Genomic DNA, 26,935 nt, shown 5'->3' with positions numbered 1-26,935 from the left:
AAAAAAAAAAAAAAAAAAAAGAACCCTGTTCCCTCTCCCCTTCTCCTGCTCACCAACTCACCCCCTACTACTTCCTGGCCCTAGCATTCCCCTACACTGTGGCATAAAATCTTCACAGGACCAAGGGCCTCTCCTCCCATTGATGAGCGACTAGGGCATCCTGTGCTACATACACAGCTAGAGTGATGAGTCCCAACATGTGTACTCTTTGGCTGGTAGTTTAGTCCCTGGGAGCTCTGAGGGTACTAGTTAGTTCATATTGTTGTTTGTCCTAAGGGACTGCAAACCCTTCAGCTCTTTGGGTCCTTTCTCTAACTCCTTCATTGTTGACCCTGTGCTCAGTCCAATGGATGGCTGTGAGCCTCTACTTCTATATTAGTTGGGCACTGTCAGAGCCTCTCAGGAAACAGGTATCTCAGACTCCTGTCAGCCAGCACTTGCTGGCATCCACAATAGTGTCTGGGTTTGGTGATTGAATATGGGAAGGATTCCCAGGTGGAACAGTCTCTGGATTGTCCTTCCTTCAGTCTCTTTTCCATAGATTATCTCTGCAACTCCTTCCTTGCGGATTTTTATTTTTATTTTTATTAAAAATATATATTTCATACAAAATATTCTGATCAAGTCCCCGTATCTCCTTTCAGATCCTCCTCACATCCCCACACATTCTTTTCTCTATCTTTTAAGAAATCAGATAGGAAATATAAAAACAAAACAACAACAACAAAAACAAAGACAAAGGAAAAGCATAAGAAAAATGAATTCACATGCAAAGACACATTAACACAAATCCCATAAAAACATAAAATTGGAAACTATAATGTACCAGGGAAGGACCAGGAAGGTTTAAAAGGTGCTAAAACAAAGCAATTTGAGACCAAAGAATATCCAAATGTACACACAAACACACATACACACACACACACACACACACACACACACTATATCCATATCCATATCCATATGTTAATGTAGGAAGCATGCAGGCACTGAGATTCCAATACATGACCAAATAGACTTCAAATTAAAACTAATTAGAAGACTTAAAGAAGTGAACTGCATTCTAATTAAGGAAACAGTTAAATAAGAATGTCCTACTATTCTAAACATATATCCATCAAACTCTGAGGCACTAGATTTCAAACTTTTAAGGCAAAAATACTACTAGATCTAAAGACACAGATTAACAACAACCTAGTAATGATAAATGAAGTCCTTACTCTTCTTCAAGGAAATTTCTATTCTTAAAAAATGGAGTCCACTAAAGAAAAGTACAACTAGTAAAAAAGTACAACTAGTTGTGGAGTCTGATATGACCCACACAAAATACAGGTACTCCACAACTCTAAGGCCCAAGTGCCGTTATGAAAAGTCTGGTGGTATAATTCTAAGTGCCAAAGAAATGGAGAGTTTGCTGTAAGATTTTCTCTCCTATCCATGTCAGAAGGCATATCCTTGAAGTCTCACCAATACGATTGCTTAAACATGAGCTAAACAAGGACAACAGCAATAGGCATGCTAAGTGAACAAGTAAAAGCTCACAGGCACTCAACTCCACCAAAAGAACTGTAATCAACTAAAGAAAGCTAGGAGTGGAAAAAATAGACTTCTCTGGGTGAAAAAGAGCACACCAAGGAATTATTCAATACCAAATGGTTACACTTGAAAACTTATACAGAGTTGTCATTATACAGAGTGAGCAGAGTTATAACTAAGGAAGACATGAATTGGAAAGAGAAAGGGAGGGTTTGTGAGAAGGTTTGGAGAAAAGAATAGTGTAGAGAAATTGGTGTAAGTATAATGTCAAAACTGAAAGAAAGAATTTAAAAAATTGTGAATGGTAAAGTAATTTTAAATATATGTAACTGATTGGGGTGGTAATAAATACATAATAGCTTATGCATACTGGAGAAGAAATGCCAAGGTAGCTGTTATAATAAAATGCTTTCTTAGAAAATGATAATAAATGTTACAGATTTATTTATAAGAGTGTGGAATTACAATGGAATTATTAATCTTCTTTATCACAAATTATGTGGTCAAGCAGTCTGAACTCTCACTGTCTAGCTACATACCCAATAACATGCTGACCTTTTTTTCACAGTGCATCCATGGATAATGTCTTAGAAGTAATAGTGCCCCCATGCAAGTTGTGGCATTAAATGAATCAATGAAGCAAATCGTTTGCAGCAATCTGGTACTTTATCACCATGTCTCTTTTTTTTTTTCTTTTCTTTTCTTCTTCGTCTTATTAAGCAACGCCTGGGAGAAGAGAGGGTAAGCTCAACTGCGACAGAGCCAAGACCTCAGATTGCTTGGGCACCTCATTCTGGATAGCCCTGGCAAGCGGACCTGTGCAGGCATACTGCCACTAGGAGGCGCTGCAGCGCTCAGCCCATAGCTTGCTTTTTTTTTTTAATTTAAGTTTTATTGCATTATGATGAGAAAAGCTATATGATTTCAATATATCTAAATTTGTTAACATTTAAAAACATATTTTAAGTAAATAGAATTAAATCACGTTCTTGTTTCTCTTTTGTACCCCAACTCCTCCCAGAGACCCCCTCTTCAGTACCTGCAATATTTTTTTGTCATATTCTTTAAAATTTATAAAATATAACAATAAAAATGAATACTATAAAAATTGTTGATATAAATCAACAATCAATTTAACAGTCTTATGTAGATGCTTGTCTACAGCACTTCTCAAAATACATTTTTCTCAATATAAATTTTAAATAACTCCAAAAATCTTAACTGTGTATTTTAAAATAATACATCACTACTAGTATTTTTTAAATGAACATAAATATATAAAGTCTTTTGTTTGTTTGTTTTATATTTAGTAGAGCTTAAAATCTTTGGTACAAGACCAATATAAGAACAATTTTTAGACATTGGATTTCATTGTAATAAGGCTGTACTTCAATGACCCTCACATCACCAAAGGATTTTACCTCCATTGTAGCTAAGCTGAGAGTTGACAGTTCTGCTGTGCCAAATAATGAATTGTTGGCACAATTTTTGGATACAGACTTCCTGCTATGGTCAAAGCTATTTGACTTGAGTGAGTGTCTTCATTTGCAGCCCACGGAGAACGGGTTACATTCATTTAAGAAATGATGTGTGTATTAAGATGGTCTATCCATAAAGTCATTATCCAACTGTTTCAATAAACAATAGTTCTGCTTGGAGGGTGGCACAAACATTAGGTGAGGGTAAGAATCTGGTTCATTGGCTGTGATAATTTGGAAAAGCATTCATCTCAGAAAAAAAAGTAACTTATAAATGTGAGAAGTTAGAAATTTGTTGACTGTCATCCAATGGTCTCTCTAATTTGGTACTTGGAGAAATAGGTCCAACATTGTACAATACATATACTCTTTCTGCTTGTTTGTACATAACAGTGTCTTCCTGTGTACCACATAATGGTCTTGAAATCATGCTTCTCCTATCTCTGTCTCTCTATTAGTAATGTTGTTCATTTCATATTTTTACACTATACTATGGTTTTCAGAACAGCTTACATAATTCAAAAGTATTTATACAGCCAGAAAAAATGTAGAAAATTAACTTGGAAAGTGGCTTGTAAGAGAACAACAAATATTGGGCCACTAATAGAACTTGAACTAAATTACCATTTTCCATTTTTTCTGGAGACGTCCTTAAATTCCAGATAGTCACACACTCTGTGTCTAAAAAAAAGATTGTGTTACCCTCTTAGCTCCTGATCTTGTGTCCACAGGTAAAAGAAATGAGTGACATCAGCCCATGCCTTTTTGCTCATACACTTGGTGTTCAGGTTCTGAACAGTGGGGTGCAGCGTTCTCTTTTATTTTGAAGACATACCTCAATCAATGCTGTCATGGCAACAGTAAAGCACAAAGAGATGTATCATATAGCAGGAATACATTCACTTTGTATGTGATGAGATTATAAATGATTGACTATTTCAGAAATGAGAATAGTTGATGGAATTATAATTATCCCATTATGGACACAAAAAAGGTTTCATAGGATTTAGCAATGATTTTGAAACAGAAGTGGAAAGAATATGAGATAAGGTAGAGAATGACAAGGAAATGACTCAGCAGTTGAGCATCTGCTGCTCGCTGCTCTTTCAGAGGGCCTGAATTTGATTTCTAGCATCCTTGTCTGTCTCATGCTTCTATTACCCTTTCCTAGCCTGATGGGCAGCTGTACTCATGTGTGCATGATATGTACACATTTAAAAATACAGATAAACATTGTAAATTAAAACAGTGATTAACAGTTCATGTTCCTTGCAAAGCACTCAGATTCTATTTCTAGTACCCACCTAGTTGGTCACAGCCACCCAAATCTACAGTTCAGAGCATCATATGCCATTTTTAGAATTCTGTGGGTAAGAAGTAAGCATGTGGTGTAGATAGATAGATAGATAGATAGATAGATAGATAGATAGATAGATACATAGATACATAGATACATAGATAAATAGATACATGCAGAGACTTTAAATATATATGTGATTTTTAAAAAATAGGCAAATAATTTAAGAATTAAAAAGTAAATTAATGAACATGAATAAAGGAAGAAAATAGTATTTGTTGGGAAATAGTATTTGTAATTAAATTACCACAGTAACATTAATACTGATTTATTTATAATATGAAGAGAGAAAATCTCTAGTGGTAGATAAGTGTGTGTAAGAACATGTAGACAAGAAGTACAGAGAAAGTGACAACTAGTCTGATATAACTAGGGAAAAGACAGTTATGTCCCTTCATGTCTCATATGTAAAGATTGCTTAGGTTGATCCTTACACTTTTTTTTCACAAGGTTATTGTGCAATAACAATTTTCTGGTGAGTAAAGTGGGAGTATATACATTTTAGAAAAGCTACTAACCACCATCAACAATAGACAGGCAATCTACCCCATAAAGATCACCTTCCCCTGAAAATGTAGACATGGCAAACGATCTTAGCAAATACATTTAAGGAAGTCTGATCACATCAGAACACCTCTTACAATCATAAGATTTTATCTTATAAAAGTCAAAGAGATATAGTGAAAAGAACTGCCAGGGAGTTAAGTCAGAGCATGAATCACAGAAATGCATGAACAGAGAAGAGTTTAGCCTGCTGGTTCTGAGTTTGATGATGAATGTAATTTGAGCCACTGACTCTAAGAGATCCTGGCAGACAGTGAACTAAAGCAGAAGGAACATGAAATTGTTGATCTTCTTGAAGAATGCTCTATGCAAATGAATTCTGTCACTGCCAGAAAAAGAAGATACACTGGTAGGCTGAAAGATAAACTGTTGTCTGTCTTTTGAGAACCAGAGGGAAGCTCCAGTGAGCTACATCTTCTTGCATAAATACTTACAGAACTGTGAAGTAATAACTTCAAAATGTAAAATTCCCTGTGTTTGTTTATTTTGAAATACACGTGGAAATAATAAGAGAACCAAATCAAAACAAAATAAAAACAAAAAGAAGCAAAACAAAATTCCTAGACATAGGAGGATGTAGACAGAGACATATTATAGACATATGAGGATAGACACATTGGCAAGCACATGAAAACTTCACCGTAGTGATTACAGATGTCTCTAGGTAGCATGTTGTCTCTAGCAGTTAACAAATTGCTCATATACACAGTATTGTTCCAGAGAAAGCAGAGAATATTTTTTAATCAACTTGACAAAATAAACTGTGTGTGTGTCGGGAAGGAGGGTTATTGTGTGCAGGATTTTGATTGTGTGCTTTGCTTTTATGAGACAGTCTCATTAATAGTACAAACTGAACTAGAACATATGATGTACCTTTTGCCTCAGCCTCTTCAGTTCTGGGATCACAGGCATGTACAATTAAGCTTGTTTGATAGAATTGCTTTGAAATTTTGTCACAATGGCAATTATGTTTCTATTTCATGAGTTAAAAGCTGAAAAAAAACTTTTACAAAAGTTTAATTTATTTGTACAAGCTCACTTCTCAAGACTAATTGCAATGCTTCTATTTCTTAAATTTGGCTATCTCATTGGAAATCAAAGATATTTTCCTTTTCTAAAAACCAAAATAATACTCATTAAGTCATAATATTTCACTGAGTGCATTATAAACTCTCATTGAGAAGATGGAGATTTGGGAAAATATTTGATTTTCAAAATTACATATAGGATATAATTCATATACTAAAATGCATGTGTACTTGAATCACATAAGAAATTAACACATAGGAAATCACATAGGAAATTAACACAGAATTATAACTGCATCTAAGTACATACATTCATGAAGCCATTAAAGCAATCAAGATAACAATACAGTCCTCAAGAGGTCAATTGCCCAAAGCTTTTTTGTGAACTTCTCCCCAGATACTCACCACACTCCCAAAGTCACTAACTCTACAGGAACACATGGATCTTTCTGTCTCTGTACATTGGTTTGTTTTCTAGAATTTTTTTGAAATTGGATTATCCAAAGTAAATTCTTCTTTTTGCTTCCTTCACTTATTATTAGTATTTTAAAATTCATATGTGATTTTTTGATGAAATATGAATACTCTTATCACTGATCTTTATGGCTTAGTAGCATCTCATATGCAACAGAAATTGTGCATCTACCTTGTTGGTACATACCTAAAATGCTTCTAGTTTTGAAGTATATTATGAGTTAAATTGGATCCCTAAATATATATATATATAAGAAATATATATATATATATATATATATATATATATATATATATATATACCAAAGGGGTTGTACCAGGATGCATTCCCACCAACAGTGGAGGAGTGTTCCTCTTTCTCCACATCCTTACCAGCATCTGCTGTGACTTGAGTTTTTCATTTTAGCCATTCTAACTGATGTGAAGTGGAATCTCGGGGTTGTTTTGATTTGCATTTCCCTGATGACTAAGGATGTTTAACATTTGTTTAGGTGATTCTCAGCCATTCAGTATTCCTTAGTCGACAATTCTGTTTAGCTCTGTACTCCATTTCTTAATAGGGATATTTGGTCTTCTGGACTCTAACTTTTTGAGTTCTTTGTATATACTGGATATTAGCCCTCTGTCAGATGTAGGATTGGTAAAGAGCTTTTCCAAATCTGTTGGTTGCCTTTTTGTCTTATTGACTGTGTCCTTTCTTTCCCTTACAGAATCTTTGCAATATTATGAGGTCCCATTTGTCAATTCTTGATCTTACAGTACAAGCCATTGGTGTTCTGTTCAGGAATTTTTTTCCCTGGGCCCATATGTTCGAGGCTTTTCCCCACTTTCTCCTCTGTAAGTTTCAGTTTATCTGGTTTTATGTGGAGGTCCTTGATCCCCCTGGACTTGACCTTTGTACAAGGAGATAAGAATGGGTCTATTTGCATTCTTCTACATGCTGACTGCCAGTTGAACCAGCACCATTTGTTAAAAATGTCGTGTTTTTTTCCACTGGCTGGTTTTAACTCCTTTGTCAAAAAAAAGATCAAGTGACCATAGGTGTGTGGGTTCATTTCTGGGTTTTCAATTCTATTCCACTGATCTTCCTGCCTGTCTCTGTGCCAACCAATACCATGCAGTTTTTAATCACTATTGCTCTGTAATACAGCTTGAGGTCAGGGATGGTGATTCCTCCAGACGTTCTTTTATTGTTGAGAATAGTTTTTGATATCCTGGGTTTTTTGTTATTCCAAATGAATTTGCAAATTGCTCTTTCTAACTCTATGAAGAATTGAGTTGGAATTTTGATGAGGATTCCATTGAATCTGTAGATTGCTTTCAGTATGATGGTCATTTTTACTATATTAATACTGCCAATACAAGAGTGTGGGAGATCTTTCCATCTTCTGAGATCTTCTTTGATTTCTTTCTTCAGAGCCTTATCATAGAGATCTTTAAGTGGCTTGTTTAGAGTTACACAAGGTATGTAATATTATTTGTGGCTATTGTAAAGGGTGTCATTTCCCTTCCTCAGTAATCAGGATACTATTCACAGACCACATGAAGCTCAGTAAGAAGAAAGACCAAAGTGTGGGTGCTTCAATCCTTCTTAGAAGGAGAACAAAATACTCACAGGAGCAATTGTGGAGAAAAAATGTAGAGCAGAGACTAAAGGAAAGGCCACCTAGAGACTGTCCCACCTGGGGATTTATCCCATATACAGTTAACAAACCCAGACACTTTTGTGGATGCCAAGAAGTACATGCTGAAAGGAGCCTGATATGGCTTTCCCCTTAAAGGCCCTGTCAGAGCCTTACAAATACAGAGGCAGATGTTAGCAGCCAGCCATTGGACTGAATGCGAGTCCCTAATAGAGGAGTTAGAGAAGGGACTGAAAGAATTGAAGAGGTTTGCAACCCCATAGGAAGAACAACACTATCAACCAACTGAGACTCCCCTGAACTTCCAGGGACTAAGCCATCAACAAAGGAGTACATATGGCTCCAGCTGCATTATGTAGCAGACGATGGCCTTGCCATGTACCAATGAAAGGAGAGGTCTTTGGTCCTATGAAGACTCAATAGATAGCCCAGTGTAGGAAAATTGAGGACAGGGAGGTGGTAGTGGGTGGGTGGAGGAACACACTCAGAAGCAGGGGAAGGGAGGATGTGATAGGGTGCTTCCAGGTGAGGGAGGGAAACCAGAAAAGGGGATAATATTTGAAATGTAAATAAAGATAATATCCAATAAAAATATTTAATACATATATATGTATATATGTATATATACATATGTCTGTATATGTATATATATATATATATATATATATATATATATATATATATATATATATATATTTACCTAACTCTTAATGGCCAGTGTTTCAGGATGCAATGATTGGAAAATAGGGTCATTGTGTATGAAATAATTAAATAAAGCTGATTATAATTGAGTTAATGAGCTCCCAAAACAATATAGTTCCTTACCTTAAAAAGCAAACAATTAATTACACAGAGAAAATGATTTATTGATAAAAACAGCATTCTCTACTTATCTACAAATAAGTATGGTGGACTCAATCATCTATTTATCATCCAATTGTCAATTTATTATCTATCAATTGATCATCTAACTATCCATTATTTGTATATTATCTATTTTTCTCTCATCTATTTACTAGCTATTGTTTGTTTATTTATTATCTGCCCATAATCTATATATTGTTTATTCATCCATGATTATGTGTCTACAATGTAATTTTCTGTATTACACCCATTTGCTCTTACTTGGCTTGATAGAATCTGTAATTAGGCTTTATTAAAATTACTGAGAATTAAAATCTGAACTTAAGGAAAATCATTTAATTTTGACACATTAAATGTGATTTTTATGGCGATATTTCTTTAGCTATCCTTCATAGGTTGAAATGTTCATTGATAGTCTTAGTGTGCTAAGATGTTTGATTGGAAAGAACACTGATTGCTTTAGTTAGAGTCTTACTAACACCTGTAGAAATCACCATGTGCTTCCTCAAGCTTCAATTTTTCAGTTTTAAATATTGGACATATTATAAATTTATTTAAGAATGCTACATTGACTTTTCAAATATGGAATTAATCCTATTTGTTCATAAATCAATAGCTCTTTGAATATTACTTGAGTCTACTTCACTTCATCCTTATAGTATTGCCTGGGTTCAAGAAGCATTAGCCTACAGTATTCCTATCAGAATGATAAAAATTGATTCCATATAATAGTGGAAGGAATTGTCTAAGGTTGGCTTATTTTATTTTTAACTTATTTTCACAGATGTACCATAAAATATCAACAGCTGGAATTTTCTTTGAAGGAATTTAGTAAACAATTATTACTTAAATGGATAGAGCATTACCATGTTTCCTATTTCTTCCTGAGTAAGCTTTGACAAGATATGTTTTTCAGGACAATCCATACTTCTTCCAATACTTGCACAAAAAGAGAAAAAAAGGAAGACTTCAGATTTTCGAAGAAGTATTTATCTCTAAATGATTATATTTTACTTATTTTGTTAATTGTTCAGAGTAACTACAGTTATAACTGACATACTTCTACTCTGGGAAATCTGAAATTACAGTGAGCATGATACAGAATTTTGTATGTAAATAAGAGATTTAATTTAAATGGATTAAGAGGGGATAACTCAAACACTTGTCCATCATATCCCTTATCTGTTTTCCATTTTCCTCTGCTTCTGTTGCCTTGATTACTTGAAAGACAATTATTTAGAGTCTCATTATATTATCTGTGGAAATGTTAGATACTTGATTGAATGATCCACAGATTATAATATGTATTGTTCTTTTCATTCCCTATTTATAAACCCCATGACATGGAAAGCTTTATAACACTATTCTTATGCATGTGATAAACATACTAGAAAAAGTATGGTAGCAATTTTCATTGAGATAAACAAAATTGCTGACTTCTTTATGCTCTTTAAACATTACTTTGTTTATCTGTTTATCTGTTATTGTGTCTGCACTTTGTGGGGGTGCATATGTTTGCCATGGGCACATTGGCAGGGCATTCACAGTGAACTCAGAGGAAGTTGGATTATGAAACTGAAGAGAAGTTGTTACCTCTTCATGTGCCATATGTCAGACATACAATAAACAGGTTAAATAAGTTATGTGTTATTGGCAACAAGCCTAACTTATGGCCTAGGCATTTATTTAAGTAAATAATGAAACTGTGAGTCATTATTTGTGAGCTCTGGCCATAATATGTAGGTCTGTTGCCCTCAAAGACCAGGGGAAGGCAAAGAGTCTCCTGAAACTGGAGTTACAGATGATTCTGTGCCACCATGTGGATACTGGAAATCAAACCTGGGCCCTTTGCAAGAACACACAGTGCTTTTTGTTTGTTTCTTTGGTTGGTTGGTTGGTTTGGTTTGGTTTGGTTTGATTTTTTCGAGACAGGGTTTCTCTGTGTAGCCCTGGCTGTCCTGGAACTCACTCTGTAGACCAGGCTGGCCTCAAACTCAGAAATCCACCTGCCTCTGCCTCCCAAGTGCTGGGATTAAAGGCGTGCACCACCACCACCCAACCCAGCTAGTGCTTTTAACCACTGAGGTATCACTCCAGGCCCGGATGCACGCCTTATCTGAGAGAATGATTCCTTGAGAGTTTACTTCTCCATACCAACAATGGAAGGCAAAGTTTTTTGAGTCCAAATTGTCTTAGCTTTTCCACTCATGACTATTATTTAAATGGAGTAAATGGACTATTATTTAAATGGAGTAAATTTTACATTCATTAACTTAGATGTGATCTCCTGCTTCAGTTTAGAAATTTCTGTAGAGGTTTTGTAGAATAGGTCAAAACCAGAAAAGATTTTATATCTGCTAGACTTGATAAGAGATTATAGATGATGATGATGACGATGATGACGATGATGATGCACACATACATACCTCCATACATACATGATAGATGCATATTATAATATAATAGGCTTCCATATGACTTCTTCAAATATCTTTAGTGTTGGTTATCCATCTCCAAATGTCTTCCTCTGCCTTACCCTCTCCTCAGGATGAGTGATATAAAGAAAGTGTAAAAATGGAGTAAGTGATTTTTAAAGAGGGCATTTATTTTTAGTTATCTCAAAACTGTTCCTTTAAAGGAAAATCCAGAAGTGAATATCTGAGTCAGGACTAAATTCCCAGCACTTGACTCTGTGATTTCCACTTCCTTTACAGGACTCATGTGTACATCTGCCCCTCATGGACAGGGCTTTGTAACCACCTTCTTCAGCAAGGTAATAGACAGCAGAGGCTCGGAAACAACACAGTCCCCGAAGAACAAAACAGCCAAGGTGCCTCCCATTTTGGCAGCAAGCCCTCCAGGTTTTACCACTCTCCATCTTTGGTTTCTGCTCATTATTGCTCCTACTCTGTTCACTTCCAAAGCAGCTGTGAGAAATAACAAATTGGGATATTTTTATCTTTATACCATGATCAATGTCTTTGATCAATGTGTTGAAAATAAATGTCTCCTTTAGTTATTTCATTTTTATGCATTATACATAATCAACATGATGTTTTATAAGTTACTTAGACAGCAGCTTGTTTTACATTGTATGGTTGTATGGTATTTTTCAAGCTTCATTTCTCTTCATGTGTATACATGTGGGTGGGTACCTGAGCAGGTCAAAAGAAGGCAGAAGAGAGCATTAGACTCCTTAAATCTGGAGTGTTTGATGGTTGTGAACAAACCAATGTGAGTACTGGGAACAACATGGAATCTATAGGCCAGCAAGCACACTTCTCTGTGAAGTCATATCTGCAGATCTGACTAGATCATACTTTCTCACTAAGATTCTTGTCTTCTTTTCATATTTTCACTTATGCCATAGGTAAAAACTCCATTCTGCTGTATCCCAAAGTAAAAATTAAATGAGGGAGGAAATAACGTCCACTCTCTTACTAACTGCATTTTGACCTAAATGTACTTATTTTCAAAAGTACTAAAATAAAATTTATTTTCAACTTTCAGGAACAATGCATATTAATTTTATCCCTAAGTATAACATGAAAATAAACATATAAAAGTTCATATATATATATATATATATATATATATATATATATATACATATATATTATTATATCTTCCCAGAAAAGGCAATTATTTCAGGTGTTAGATTATTGCCCTGGTGTTACTCAATTTAATGGTATCTTCCTTTTACAATTATACAAGGAAAAGTTGGCTTCTTTTTAATAATCCACTGGAGCAGTAATCTTTTCTTTTTCAATTAAAAATTAATTTACCTCTAATGAAGACAAATAAAACATCAAATCTAATTAAGTATGTGTGAAAGGTGGCATTAGCTTCTGTTAAGAAACTTAGCAGACAGCACACTACAGAAAGAGTGGAGCTGAAGCTCATCCCATGGTACACCTCCCCCTAGAAGGTCCTAGGGGTAGAAACAGCTACAGAGCATCATTATTCTTCCTTTTGTTTTAATTGGTTTTAATAGATGAGCTAGAAAAAGCATGATACATAATACACTCTAGTGCTTTGAATAAAGGGAAGCAGAACAATCTGCCAGGTGAAAAGATTATGATAGGGTATTTTAAGAATGATTCCCAGCTAGGAATAGAGTACATAACTGAGGTAGAGGCAGATGTGGAGGTGGCTCAGTCTATAAAGTACTTTCTGTGCACATGTGAGAAACTGATTCACATACAAAGTCAGGCATCGTGATTCATTCCTACAATCCTAGCACTGGAGAAGCAGGGACAAGGTCTCAGAGCCTGGGTAGCTAGGTAGTCATACAGAATACAGTGAGATCCTGGATCAATGAGAGTTCTCAAAAAATAAACAAGCAAACAAGTAAACAAGGTAGAGTGCTTTCAAGGAAGACAGCTGGCTTTGAATTAGACCTTCAAATGCAGAAGCACATGCTTATATATTCATTCCCATGCACAAATACACATACATGAACACATACACATGCACACACCAGACACACACACACACAGTGAATAGACAAATAAATAAACTGAGCTAGAAAAAAATCAACTAAATAGCTAAATAGCATGGAATTGAAGAAATGATAACAAAGAAAGTCAAAGCATATCCAAAGGAAGATAATTTGTTCTAAAAATTAGGTCCAGGTGGAACCTATTAGAGAAATACAGTGATAGTATCTGTCTTTGTCAAATTCCAATACTGTGAAGAAACACTATGACCAAGGCAACTTTTATAAAGGCAAACTCTTTATTAGGTCTGGTTTACAGTTTCAGAAGTTCAGTCTTTTATCATCATGACAGGAAGCATGACAATATCCAGGCAGACATAATGCTGGAAGAGGTCTACTTCTTAATCAGAGAGCAACCTCTCTTTCACAGTAGGTGGAGCTTGATCATAGTGACTACAAAGCCCACCCCACATCTATTGTTAGACTTCCTCCAACAAGACTACATCTATTCCAACAAGGAAACACCACCCAATAGTATCACTCGCTGTGGGCTAAGCATTCAAAGAAATGATCTATGGGAACCAAACCTATTGAAACCATCATCATGACAAATTCTGTCATGGAGAATCAGAATTATTAACAAGAAAAATAGAAATGAATTCCAATAAAATACAATTCCAAGTAAAATAGACAAGGAGCTGGAAAGATGGCTCAGTGGTTAAGAGTACTGGCTATTCTTCCAAAGGTCCCTAGTTCTATTCCCAGCACCAACACAGCAGATCACAACAATCCACTACAGTGTGAGAGGATCTGATGCCCTCTTCTGGCCTCCAGAGGCCCCATAGGCATGTAGTGCACAGATATGTGTGTAAGCAAAACACCCAAACACATAAAAATAGAATATGATGTTTCCAAATGCCTTCTACTGCTAACTCTCACTCCTCATCAGAGAAGCCTTTTTGTGTAACAGATAGTGACTGATACAGACTCACATCTGGTCAAAATAAATGACTGATGAGTGCTTAGCTGTAATTAAAATATATATATTTACACAACCTCCCAAGGTTCAAGTGACTATCCCAGAACGGGGAGCAAAGTGACTGTACCAGCCAAAGATCAGGGTTGATTCTGAAACAATATCTTCTGGACATGTAAGAACCTTGGACTCATAAACTCTCATTATCTATGGTTGCCAGCACAAGACCTATACATTACAATCCACTCAACACCTCAGTATAGAGAAGGAAAGGGCTCATAAGGCCACACTCATAGCTAGGGAGCCCTTGACAGTTGATAGTCATTAGGGGAGGAATAGCCAGTTTTCTTTAGTGTGGCTGATAACCATTCTCAGTAGCTAGCACTCTATAGCTATGTGCAAACATGTACTACATCAATTGTACTAAGGGGCGTCATTCTAAATAAGTGGAAGAAGACATGAAATGGAGAAACAATGTATGTATGGGACCGGTGTGCATTGGGAAGTTCCAGGAGCAATAAAGGAAGACAGCAGAGAGCATATATAATCTAAATATATTGTATTAATGCATGAAATTACCAATTAGTAAGTAAATTGAACTGAAATGAAAATTCTATGATGTTTCATGGACAATATTTGTAATATGAACAGTATTTCTTGTGCTAGATTCTAAAGAGGCACTAACAGAAAACAGAGGTTATGCCTGCGTATATGATCATGCTTAAGATTTTCAGCATACTTGATTAAATAATTTGGTCAAAATACCTTAAGAATATTATTTATTTGTCAATTCTAGCAGATTTTTTTGTTTTGGTGAATATGCAGATACTTATTACTGAAAATGAGTGTTTGACACTGTTTACTATAAGAATTAGCACATAATGTGGCCACAGCTGTGCCTTATACAGTAATGTTTTCATAACCATAAAATGTCATAGTAAAATTTATTTGAAGCACACATTAAAAACTATCAAGTTTTGAAACAGTTAAACAGATCAAAAAACATATCAACAAAACACATATTTAAATCAACTAGCTTAGTAGGAGTCAGTTATTTGCATCCATATCTTTACTGCAATAATGATCAATGAGTAGGAAAAAATACTAGTTGCCTCTAAAATAGATGTATAATCACGGACTCAAATTCATGTTGATAAGTACAGAAAACAGGAACTAAAGGGCAAATTGTTAGCATAAACAAGAACATAACTTTGGAAGATAGCAAATCAAAGAAGACAGAGATGAGGGGTAACAAAGGCTGCTTTCCCATACGGTTAAGGATTGAAGGCTCGTAAGGAATCATGGGAAGTCCCACCAGGACACAGTTTTAACTAATGAGTTCCAAATTCATGTCCAAGAACTCTTGGGACTCATCACATCCGGGCAATTAAATTATAACCCCCAAAATAAAAAAATAAGATGAAACAGCAAAAAAAATTTGTTAAAGACACATTAAAGATCTCAGAAGAGAGTGGCAGTTTTAAAATACAACTAACATGAGTTATAGAATGACTAGAGAGCTTCATTTGAATAAATAATTGCATTGGATCCAAAAGAAGCTAGTTTTTCTTAGATAGAATTCAGCTGGAAGTATTCATTAAGCAACGTTTTTGGCATGTGGTAGATGCTCAGTCATAGTAGACATACTATCATCAGCCTTACTAAGCCGGAAGACCTCATCATCACACTGCAAGGAAGTGCTTTGTATAGTGTTATATTCAGGATTTCAAAGTAGTCATTTTCCTATATTTTGATAGGAGGGAGTTTACTAAATTATATGTAATTTTGAGTTCAATTAATGGTGATTTAATTTTATTCAAGTCATGCTTATAGGCATTGCAACTGTAGCTTGACAACAAAATGTGTCTTGAAACAGATGGTGGTTGGCTGTTAGTTGCTAGCTGTTGGCTTGATTTAGATACTAATACTGCTAAATAGTAACTATAATAGCACAGAGTTTTCATCTACACCAAAAGTGATTAATGCAAGGATGGAAGACATTGGTGAGACATATTTATCCTAAGTTAATTGGCCTTTTTTTGCTAGATCAAGGTCTGTACAATTAATGCTGTTTTCTATAATATTTACAAAGCACTGCCACTGCATAAGTGACTGATTCTCCTCTTCATGTGTCCCAAAAGTGTCTCCCTTCTGTTCCTATTTTCCCCCATGGTTTTGGGGATTGTAAAAGGAAAGAAAAATCTAATAGTTTATTATTACCATCACCATTAAAAAGAACTATTCATGAGATACTTTGATTTAGGATTGCTTTCATGGTAAATACAGATTTACTTGTAGGCATGCAATATGAAATAATGGCAATAAAAAGGGAAAAAGGAATGTAGCATGAATTTTAGTGCCAGATATCAACTTCCTTGTGGCATAGTCCATATCCCATCTCTAAGCTCAGCATTATTCACTGTAAAATATCACACCATAGTTGACAGAAGTACAGTGTTCTTTCAATGCTGGTATTAATTAGCATTGTAAAATAATGTTTCGTAGAGCCCGAGAGATAGTCAAGTAGTAGTTGTGTAAGTGTGAGAAAATGTGTTTTCTTTAAGGGGCTGGCCATTGCATGTTTGACCATCTTTAGTGAGGATATTGGTAACCAAAACTGGACTTGCTATTTTTTCTTTATTTTACTTCTTCTTTTATTTTGGGGGATGTTACAAGTTGGGGGGAGTGGACCTGGGAAGACTGGGAAGTAGTCAGGGTACAATATGCAAAATTTCCAAATAATCAATACAAATATTATGTTATTAATAAGTAACCATAGTAGAAAAATAAACATTCAATGTCGAAGAAATGCAAAGAATCTGAGTTTGTCTGTCCAATGCCAGTACTTAGAAACAAGCCAGGATCAACAGTGTTCAACTGAATTCCCAAACTTCAGAGGTAGGAGGGTCCCTGGCACTGATGGTGAGCTTCGCCTGCCAGATAGGTGAGCACCATGTTCATTGAGATCCTTTCACTTAAAACAAGGTAGATACTGAAGAGGAAGACACCCAGTATAATTGCCTTGGCCTCACACATATGCACATCCCTCCCCACACACATTAGCACACTCAAGCACATCCCTCCTAAAGCACATTAACACACACATGCAGATACAAGTTTAAAAACATTTAGGTAACAAGTATTTTATTTAGTGTCAGTGCATTGGATTGGGCCTTCAGTTCCCATTACGGAATCACAAAATAGACATTAAACATCACACAGAATATATTCACCTGAAGAAAATCCCTTATGTTGTTTGCTGCTAAATTTAAAAATGATCTTTATTACTTATTTTAAAACAGATGTTCACTACATATCCCAGGCCAAGTGTTACAATGTTTGACAATTTTTTTCTAGGCTTATTTGTCCCTTTTTATTCATCTTTCCCTTTTTCTTTTCCTTCTTGTTGTGTGAGATGGTTGTTTTAAATACAAACTCCACTAAAATATCCATTCATGATTTCCAAAGTCAATACAAGGTGGCTTCTCATACGTGAGGCCAGCAGGCAGCAATTATGTGGCAGTAAACCTAGGCTTTTGTTTACTTAGTCTGCCCTTTGGAAGAGGAGACAACTTCACAAAACTTTTACATCTGTATAAAGTTGAGGGCAGAAAGCATGATTCATTGAACTGAGGGCTAGAAGTCTGATTCTTGCCCACAATGTAGAGTGCTTTCAAATGTCACTTTCTTGCAGACATTAACATTGAAACATGGATCCATAATCATTTTCTTGCTATTGAAGGCACTAATGGCACAGACCTTGCCAAATATGACCTCACTCACTTCAAGATAACTCACTATTAGGACATCAATTCAAATGTGAATTTATTAAGAAATCTTGTCTTTCTTTTACAGGAGCCTATCACTCTAAAGCTAAAGTCAGCAGCATTGACAGTCCAGGTTCCAATTTTTGTCATACACATCCATGAGCCAGGGATTTTGCATCCATATTCCCATTAAAATTAGAATCACACATGATTGTACTTCACAAGCATCTTGACCAATGCCATCTAATAAAAATGTCAAATTGTATCCAAGCCAAAGAATGTCCTCAACATTAAAATTTACATTAGGTGGGAGTGGGTGGGTGGAGAACATCCTCATAGAAGCAGGGGTAGGGGCATAAAATAGCGGGTTTCCAAGGGGGAAACCTGGAAAAAGGGATAACATTTGAAATGTAAATAAAAAAAGAATAAAAAGGGGACTTTAATGGGAACAGACTCACATAGAAATGATTCTAATGTAGTATGTAGTTAAACAGTCAAGCAAAGTACAGGGTTAAAAAATTACATTAGGCTAAAATTAAAATACACTAATCTTTTTTTAATTGTTAAATTAAATGGACTTCTCTTTCCAGAGAAATGATTAAATTTTATATGAACAAAAGAATCAAAAATTATTATGAATCAAAAATTATTATGTAAATATGTTTATATATAAGACTTTAATTTCCACTTAAACACAAGTTAGATAAATATGATGGTAATACAGCATATGCATACTTCAGCAAAATTTTATAGTTCTGTTTCTATAAAGCATTTATGTCATCTATAATCTCACCATATTTAAAACAATCAAAATATATTGATTTTATCAATTTATAAATATGCACATATGATTTACAAATTCAATTACATATGCATATATTTGTAGACTATCTGTTTTTAAATAATCCTGAAGTACTGAGTAGATTAGGCTGATAAAATACAGTTAAATAAAGGCCCAATTTTGTTTCAGTCATTGGGCTCCCAATTCAGCATGAATTCTGACATTTTCTGGATCTTTTTGCTCTGTTGGAGAAACAGTTATTAATATCTCTTCTTGAGGATTATATAGAAAACAGAAAATGATTGAAACGTAAACAATTAAGTAGTGATGGAAGCTAACCAAAGAGGTTGCATTTAACTATTTCAGATTTGTAATTTGAAAGTGGTGTAGGATAAACGGAAGATAGGGACAGACCAAAAAAAAAAACCTGTCTGTACTGAACATTGAACCCTTAACAGTATACTGAATGGTGTACTGTTATGTAAGTACATTCAGTACTTAACAGTACTCAATGCATTAGCTAGCTTTCTAAGAGAAACCACACTGTGTTTTTTGAAACACATAATTTTAAGTGTTTGTCTGTGCCTGCCTGAGACAACAAACACCATGTCTGTGTGAGTGCCTGTGGAAGCCTGAGAGGGCTTCAAATGCCCTGGAACTATAGTGAAAGGCAGTCATGAGCCTCTGAATTTAAGGGCACAGGATAGAACTTGGGTCCTCTGAAGCAACAGCAAGTACTTTGAAAGTGCTGAACCACCTCTATATATTTTCTTAACTCAAGAAATTTCTGTCTCTGGTTGCTTAGTTTCTTGTGTGTTCACAGAACACACCTGCCAATGGGATCACGGAAGTGGAGTTTCTTTACCCCAGGAAAGATTGGAAGCAGAGTGATGTGGTGACAGAAAGAATCCATGCCACGCCCACTCATCTACACCAGTTCCGTCTACAGTATTGGGGGTAAAAGCCTGATCAAAGACAAGAGGCATTATGGCCCCAAAAGGGAGCTTGTACCTCCTGGATATTCAGACAGTCACTGGTATCTCCTAACTCAGACGTGTTCCAGATTAGTCTTTCCAATAATCAACACGCCCTCATATTTAGGCATAAAGGTACCCCAAGAAAAGATTCATAAATGGCTAAGATTGGGCACTGTTTCCTGACCAGCACAATGTTTCCAACCTATCCTAATCCAATTCCTAGCTGTCCTTAGCTTGGAATTTATCTCAAGGAATCTGCCTTGCCAGACAGGTTTTTCTCAGAGTTAGCGGCAGAGGTCAGGCACCATTGCTTACTGTTAACATACTTAGAATTCTCAGGGCAGTCCCACAGAACACAGAACTGTTTTACATAGCATAGGGCTTCCACTCAAGGACATTAGCTAGAAGTGTTAGGTCGGAATGTCCTAGTCATTTCCTCCAGCAGAACCAAAGAATTAGCATAAGAATACCAAAATGCCTCAAGAGGGAGGGCTCCACTCCTCTTCTGCCTGCTTCACATCTGGCCTACTGATCTTGGTGTGGCAGTCACTTACCTACTTGACCTCAGTTTTGCGCCCCTTGCCGTGACCCCCACCTGCCTACGTGACTCTTGTCATCTGCCCTGCTTGCTGTATGGTATTTAAGCCTGAATTTTACCTTGTACAAATACATTCAGATTCAACATACCCTTGTGTCGACTCTGTCATTCTTCACCTACACCTTGTCGACCTGACTAGGACCCTGTTTCTCTGGAGGGTTGAGGAAGGCCCAGATCAGCCAGCCTGCGGCAGATCAAGACAAGCTATGTCCAAGGATGACACAATTCCATTGACTTACTTTCTCTAACCTGCTCCCTCTACTACAATTCCACAGACTCTCGAGGATCCGTTCAAGTTGTGAATCCAACAATGGATTAAACTATGCATTAAAAATATCTTGTTCATCTAATTATATCTGAAAGTGTCTTCTCTATACATCAAAAAGTGTGTGTTACTTATTTCCTAGGATTTCATCCTAATCAGATTAACAGTCAAAACTAACCAAGACACAAAGTAGTTCCCTCATGAATGTTCCTGCATTATATTCTGTAGGGCAGTGGTCTGTTCAGGCAACTTAGGCTCAGTCAAGTAATAGGCCTAGAACCCTGGAGACCCTGTGGGTGGTTTCCTGAGTCTTTGGCCCCTGTTTCAGTTACAACCTCTCACTGCTGCCCCCACAGGAGATGTGTGTCCTATCAGGTAGACAATGCCCCAAGCTCCCAGCATTCTAGCTGGAACCTGCCCCCAGTCATGCCAGACATGCCTCACCCCACAGATAGGCATGCCCCATGCACTATAAAGGACAGTTCACCTGAAAGGCTGGAGAATCTTAGAATTTAAAATGAGGACATTCAATAGAAATGTATGTATTAATGTATAACCTTTACTTAAAAGAGGGCAAGGAAAACCTCTGCCACAAGCCAAAAAGGTAGAGTAGCCAGTTCCAGGAACTCAGAGCCTCAGGGCTCTGGTTCCCAATACCTGCCCCTCCTGAATGATCCACAATGAGGGCAGAACTAAGAATGAAGGTCTACTGGTTTATGAGACTCTCCACCCTGCCGACCGATAGATGAAGATTACATTCCTAGAATGAATATGATTCCCTCCCTAACTGAATACCTTGGGTTGAGTCCCTCAGAAATTTTCCACTGTTTTTATGTTCTGTTTCCTTGGTAACTCTCTCTCCGCCCCCAGCTTCCCTTAAATACCCCACACTTCTTGTGTTCCGGGTCTAATTCCTCTGACTGGCAAGGTCATGAGATCGACCCCGGTACCGGTATACCCAATAAACCTCATGTGATTGCAGCAAGTTCGGTCTCTCATTGGGTGGTCACGTCATCCCGAGACTTGAGTAAGGATCTCCCCAGTTCTGGGGGTCTTTCACACCCCTTCTCCTCTTTCTTGCTCTTTGTTCTTCTCTTGCCCTCTTTCCTCTCTTGCCTTCTCTCTCTCCTGCTCTTTGTTTTCTTCTCTTACTTCCTTCTTTCCTTTCTCTCTCTCCTTCTCCTTTCCTTCCTCTCCTTTCCTTCACTCTACTTGACCATCCTATTTTCTCCTTCCTATAATAAAATATCACATTTATACATTGCCTCTCTTTTTGACTAAGGCACCCCGCCACAGGCTTTAGCAGCAGAGAGAGCCTCAACTATCAGCCTCAGCAGAGATACCCAGCCCCACAATATTCATTTACATTATTTCCATTTTCATAAGAAAGGCCATGTCATTGAAAAATGTGGGAACATTCAAGAGATTAGAAAATAAAAGTTGAAATTATAGAGAGTCCATCTATCAAAATGGCTTTCTATGGCATAATCTTAGCTATTCCTTCAAATATTACTGTAATAGAGACTTTTAAATAATTGTTGTATGTTTTATTATTTTCATATATTTCTAAGAAGATTGTCAAGGCCTAGAAATTCAGTTTTTGTATAGGTTACATTTCAAAACAGACTGGACGTGAAAACTAATCTTCACTATTTAACTGCAATGAACATAAAAATTACTACAATTTTCCAAACTCAAAATTATTTGTAAGTATAGAATAAGAGCCAAGCTCATGTGAGCAATTATCTATCCCATGAAATAAGAACCAAGTCAAAATAATGTAAGGAAGCATATTTGCTTATAGAATTAAATATTTAGCCTTACAAAAATTTATCAAGATTCTCTTTAAAAAAATGTGAAATATAATTCATTTTTTTTTGTTTTTTTGTTTTTTTTTTTACTATCATGGAAATTTAAGTTCATTAAAAAAAAAAAACCTGCAATTTCTTTTCTTTTTTTTCTTTATTCTTTTCTCATACATTCCATCCCAATAGCAATTTCACTTCCCTCTACTCTTCCTATCCCCCTCTTCTTCTCCCTTCACTCTTCCCTTCCCTCTCTACCTTCCATCTCCTCCAGATCCACTCTTGCTCCTCCATTTCTCTTCAGAAAAGAATGGACTTCCCAGGAATATCAACTGAACACAGCATAACAATTTACAATAAGGCTATGCATAAACTCTTATATCAAGGCAAGAGGAGGCAACCTAGTAGCCTCCTACCAGGGGTAGGAGCAGGTCCCAAGAGTAGGTGAAAGAATCAGAGAAACCTTTGGCACCCACTATTAGGAGCCCTGCAATAACATGGAAGCAGTCTATATTCTTGTGTGCTGCTGTAACAAAATATCAATACTTCATCATTAATAACAACAGGAGGAGTTTTTTGTTGTTCATAATTCTTTAGGAAGGAAACCTGCCACAGGCTGGCCAGTCTCGGCCTCTCTCAACCAGTGGGAGAAACAGGGTTCCGGTACAGGTCAACAAGTCTTTGGTGAAGAAATGACAGACAGACATGACACAAGGAACTGCAGGATCTGAATGTATTTCTCAAAATGGCATCAGATTTTTACAGTCATTACAAAAGAGAAAAGAAAAATCTGGCAGCTCAGAGGTCAAGGTACATCTGAGGACTTCTAAAACACACTGGGTCTAAAACAGCAGCCATCTCCTCTGAACCAGTGCAGCACCTTGGGCCTCTGAGCATGCTTGGACCTGTGTTGGCCCAGTCAGAGTCCCAGGGGGCTTTGGGTGAGCCAGCCAATGAGGGTAGAGGCTCAAATTTTGAATGCAGACTGCAGTACACACACTCTCTCTCTCTCTCTCTCTCTCTCACACACACACACACACACACACACACACACACACACTCAGCTCAAGGTCCCACCCATCCTTAGTCAACTTCTATTCTGTAAACTTCAATGCCCTAACCCCCTCATTATCTCCCTAACAATGCAGGAGACAATTAGTCTGAATGTGTAAGATTGCCTGCGAAATTCCTAGCCAGGGTTTGGCTAGCATGTTGGAACACTGGTGGAGGTCAGAGAGCAATGTTTAATTTTGTTTAGCTATTATAGTAAATGATATCTTAGTGGGCACCTAGTATGCGAGACTATCACAAGGACATATCTGGGCTCCCTCTGAGTTAGGGGTTGCAGGAGACTGGCTTCCTTGAAGCTTTTTGCCTCATAAACTGCTGTCACGCAAAGTGTGCGTGGCAGAAACCTAAGATCCAAGTGTCTGAAGATTTAATGTATGTTAATTATTTTGTAATTCCAAGTTAATAATTTACTGCTGCTTCCTCATATGGTAGAAAGCAGAATGCAAATATACCTTCAATATACCATAAACTGTTAAATTCATAATTCTGTGAGAACAGTTGGGTGTTATACATTTTAATGGACTTTTTAAGACTGTACTGGAAGGCTGGGTAGATGTGTCTAGCAGAAGAATGGGTTACAATGAAGATTTAGTAAATTTGATGAAAATTCTCTCAAAAAAACTTTGATTTAATAATGTGGATCTTTGAAATACAGCACAAATTCAGAAAGTTATAAATAAGAGAAACATTGGTTCCTTCTTGAAATCTGACTTTGACCCGTGAATTCCTTTTGTGTATACAAAGATATGTCACCCAGCACTGAACTCCTCTCTAAAGTCATCTAGCAATAGAAGGCATAACATCTCTGAGAAAACACAAGCAAGCCCAAGACTTTGTTGCTCATATCTTTTTACTTTAACAAGGATCACTATGTAAATCAACTACTTTAATAAGGAAAAGAAGCTGAGGTGTATAAAAATCTCCTTAGTCAGCATTTCATAAGTAATTAAAGTATGCCCTTATTTCCTTTCTAAATTCTAAGCCATCTTAGATATAAAAGTATAGGTACATAGGAGCCAAAATGATACTTTAATAAGTGAGAAGGCAACACCAGTGAAAAATACACATTCACAGAGAGCTGGACTTCCTAAAACCATTGACCAGACAACTGTAAGGAGTCAAGGCAGTTGGTAGTTCCCTCCTGAGGGTCTAGCTCAGTGGTTCTCAACCTGTGAATTCTGACTCTTGGACATTGAAAGACCCTTTCACAGGGGTCACACGTCAAATATTTACATGGTGCTTCATAATGTCAGCAAAATTAGTTTTGAAGTAGTAATGAAAATCATTTTATGAGGGTAGCAGCATTAGGAAATTTGAGAACCATTGTTAGCTGAAAGCATGCTCTCACTTTCCAGGCAGAGAGGTGACTCTGTGTTAGTAACCTTTCCTAAGCTGATGTTTGGAATTTACAATGCTTCTTCCTGAAGAAAATAGCAAAGATAAGATAATTGGGGTCCAGTACAGATAATGTAGTCAAATATGCCACAATGTGAGTTAACCTCTATCACTAATAATCTATTTTTCTCTAGAGAAACAAATCTCAGGAAAGGAAGTAGATTAAAATCCCAAAGTTTTATCTCTTACATAGGAAACAGTCCATTTTTAAATTCAGAGTTTTTGTAAATAGGTCACTTAGAGACATATCAAAGCTGAACTCTGGATCTTGAAAATATGTTTCTAATTTGACTTAGTGACAGGAGCATAATGTAGTATTATGAGGTTTAATCCTGCAGTCATATAAAAAAAATGTAGATATAGTTGACTTATTCCTGGTCATCTATGTCTTTGTTCACAACCAGAAAAAGATTTATTTAAATATACTTGGCATTCTTTTGCTAGTCATTAATTTTGTTCCTAAAATGACTGATTTATCTGTTTGATTTAATTGTTTTCTTGGCTTGCTAAATGATACTGTTTTAAGCAATACAAAAAAATGCAAGGCCTGTCTAAATAGTATTCCACATGACTGATTGAAGAATCAGTTTGGATATGACAAATGGAAAGCAAGTTAGAGTTCACAGGGACATTTTGATAGATACTGAGGGAAGAGGGTTCTCTGTGTTGAAAAGAGAGCTGTGGGCTCCATATTCCATGAAAAGTGAGATTATGTCTTCTCAAAACATGGGTTGTATGTGTTATACATCTGGGATAAGAGAGCTCCACATTAGTGGTACAAATTCCACACACCATCTGCCAGATGCACACAATGACCAATCTCTGTTATTAAAAGCTAATGATCTCACCTCTGCACATTTAAGATTCAGCATTGACATAACTGCTAAAAGGATTTTCCAAGTGTTTATTTGGGAAAATCCTGGCAAAACCACTCCTCCCATTCCTTCTTCATTACTTTTGAAACTCTAATTTTGCCCGGTGATAATCAATTTTTCTGACAGAAAAAAAGTAATTATTTAATATTATTATTTAGTATTATTTATAATATATATTCAGTTTATTGCTTATTTTTCTCATTGGCAGACATCTAAATAATTGAATAATTGTGTTAACAATATTACAGCGAAATGGGTGTCAGGAAATTGGGGACATGGGATTTGTCACCATAGGCATGGCATGGTGTAACCAGAATTGAGAAAGACTAATATTTTTTGTGTTGTATCTTTCTCTGTCACACTGATGGGAACAGAACGGATACAACCCAGAATGAACTGTAAAGCAGGGCAGCTTCACATTTTTGCATGAGAAAACCACCCAGAGTATTTGGAAAAAAAATCTGGCTATAATTTGGATATGAATCTCCCAAAGTCTTTGGTATCAAAGTCCTTGTGCCCTAGCTTATGACTTTCAGGTGATATTATTATAGATGCCAATAGCAAGAAATTGAATCATGGGAACTTGCCTTAGAGTGCAATATTAGAAAAAAATATTCATAGCCTCCTTTGCTTTCCTGCTCCCATGAGCTAATCAACCTCTTCTATAATGACCTTCTGTGATGATGTACTGGGTCACAATAGTTCCCAAAGCAAAGGGTCAGTCAAGCATGAGGTCCTCTAGACAATGAGCCTACTCTGATCTTTATTGATTTTTTTTCACTTTTTTAATTCTTTTATTCACATAGTCTATTGAAAGTAAGTTGTTAACGTAACACTGATATCAAACATGGCTTTTGTACTTAGTTTGAGTTACAATAATTCTTTTTTAAATTTTGTAGTCCTGGGAATTGGACTCGGGGGCCACTAACCTACATCCCCAACTCACCTTAGTTTTAAATTTTAAGGTCTTATTGAAAAAGATATGCCGGGCGGTGGTGGCGCACGCCTTTAATCCTAGCACTTGGGAGGCAGAGGCAGGCGGA

The sequence above is a fragment of the Mastomys coucha genome, unplaced genomic scaffold (assembly GCF_008632895.1).
Source record: "Mastomys coucha isolate ucsf_1 unplaced genomic scaffold, UCSF_Mcou_1 pScaffold22, whole genome shotgun sequence".
NCBI classification, from domain to species: domain Eukaryota; kingdom Metazoa; phylum Chordata; class Mammalia; order Rodentia; family Muridae; genus Mastomys; species Mastomys coucha.
The sequence above is the reverse complement of the archived record's forward strand: the minus strand, read 5'-3'. Positions refer to the sequence as shown.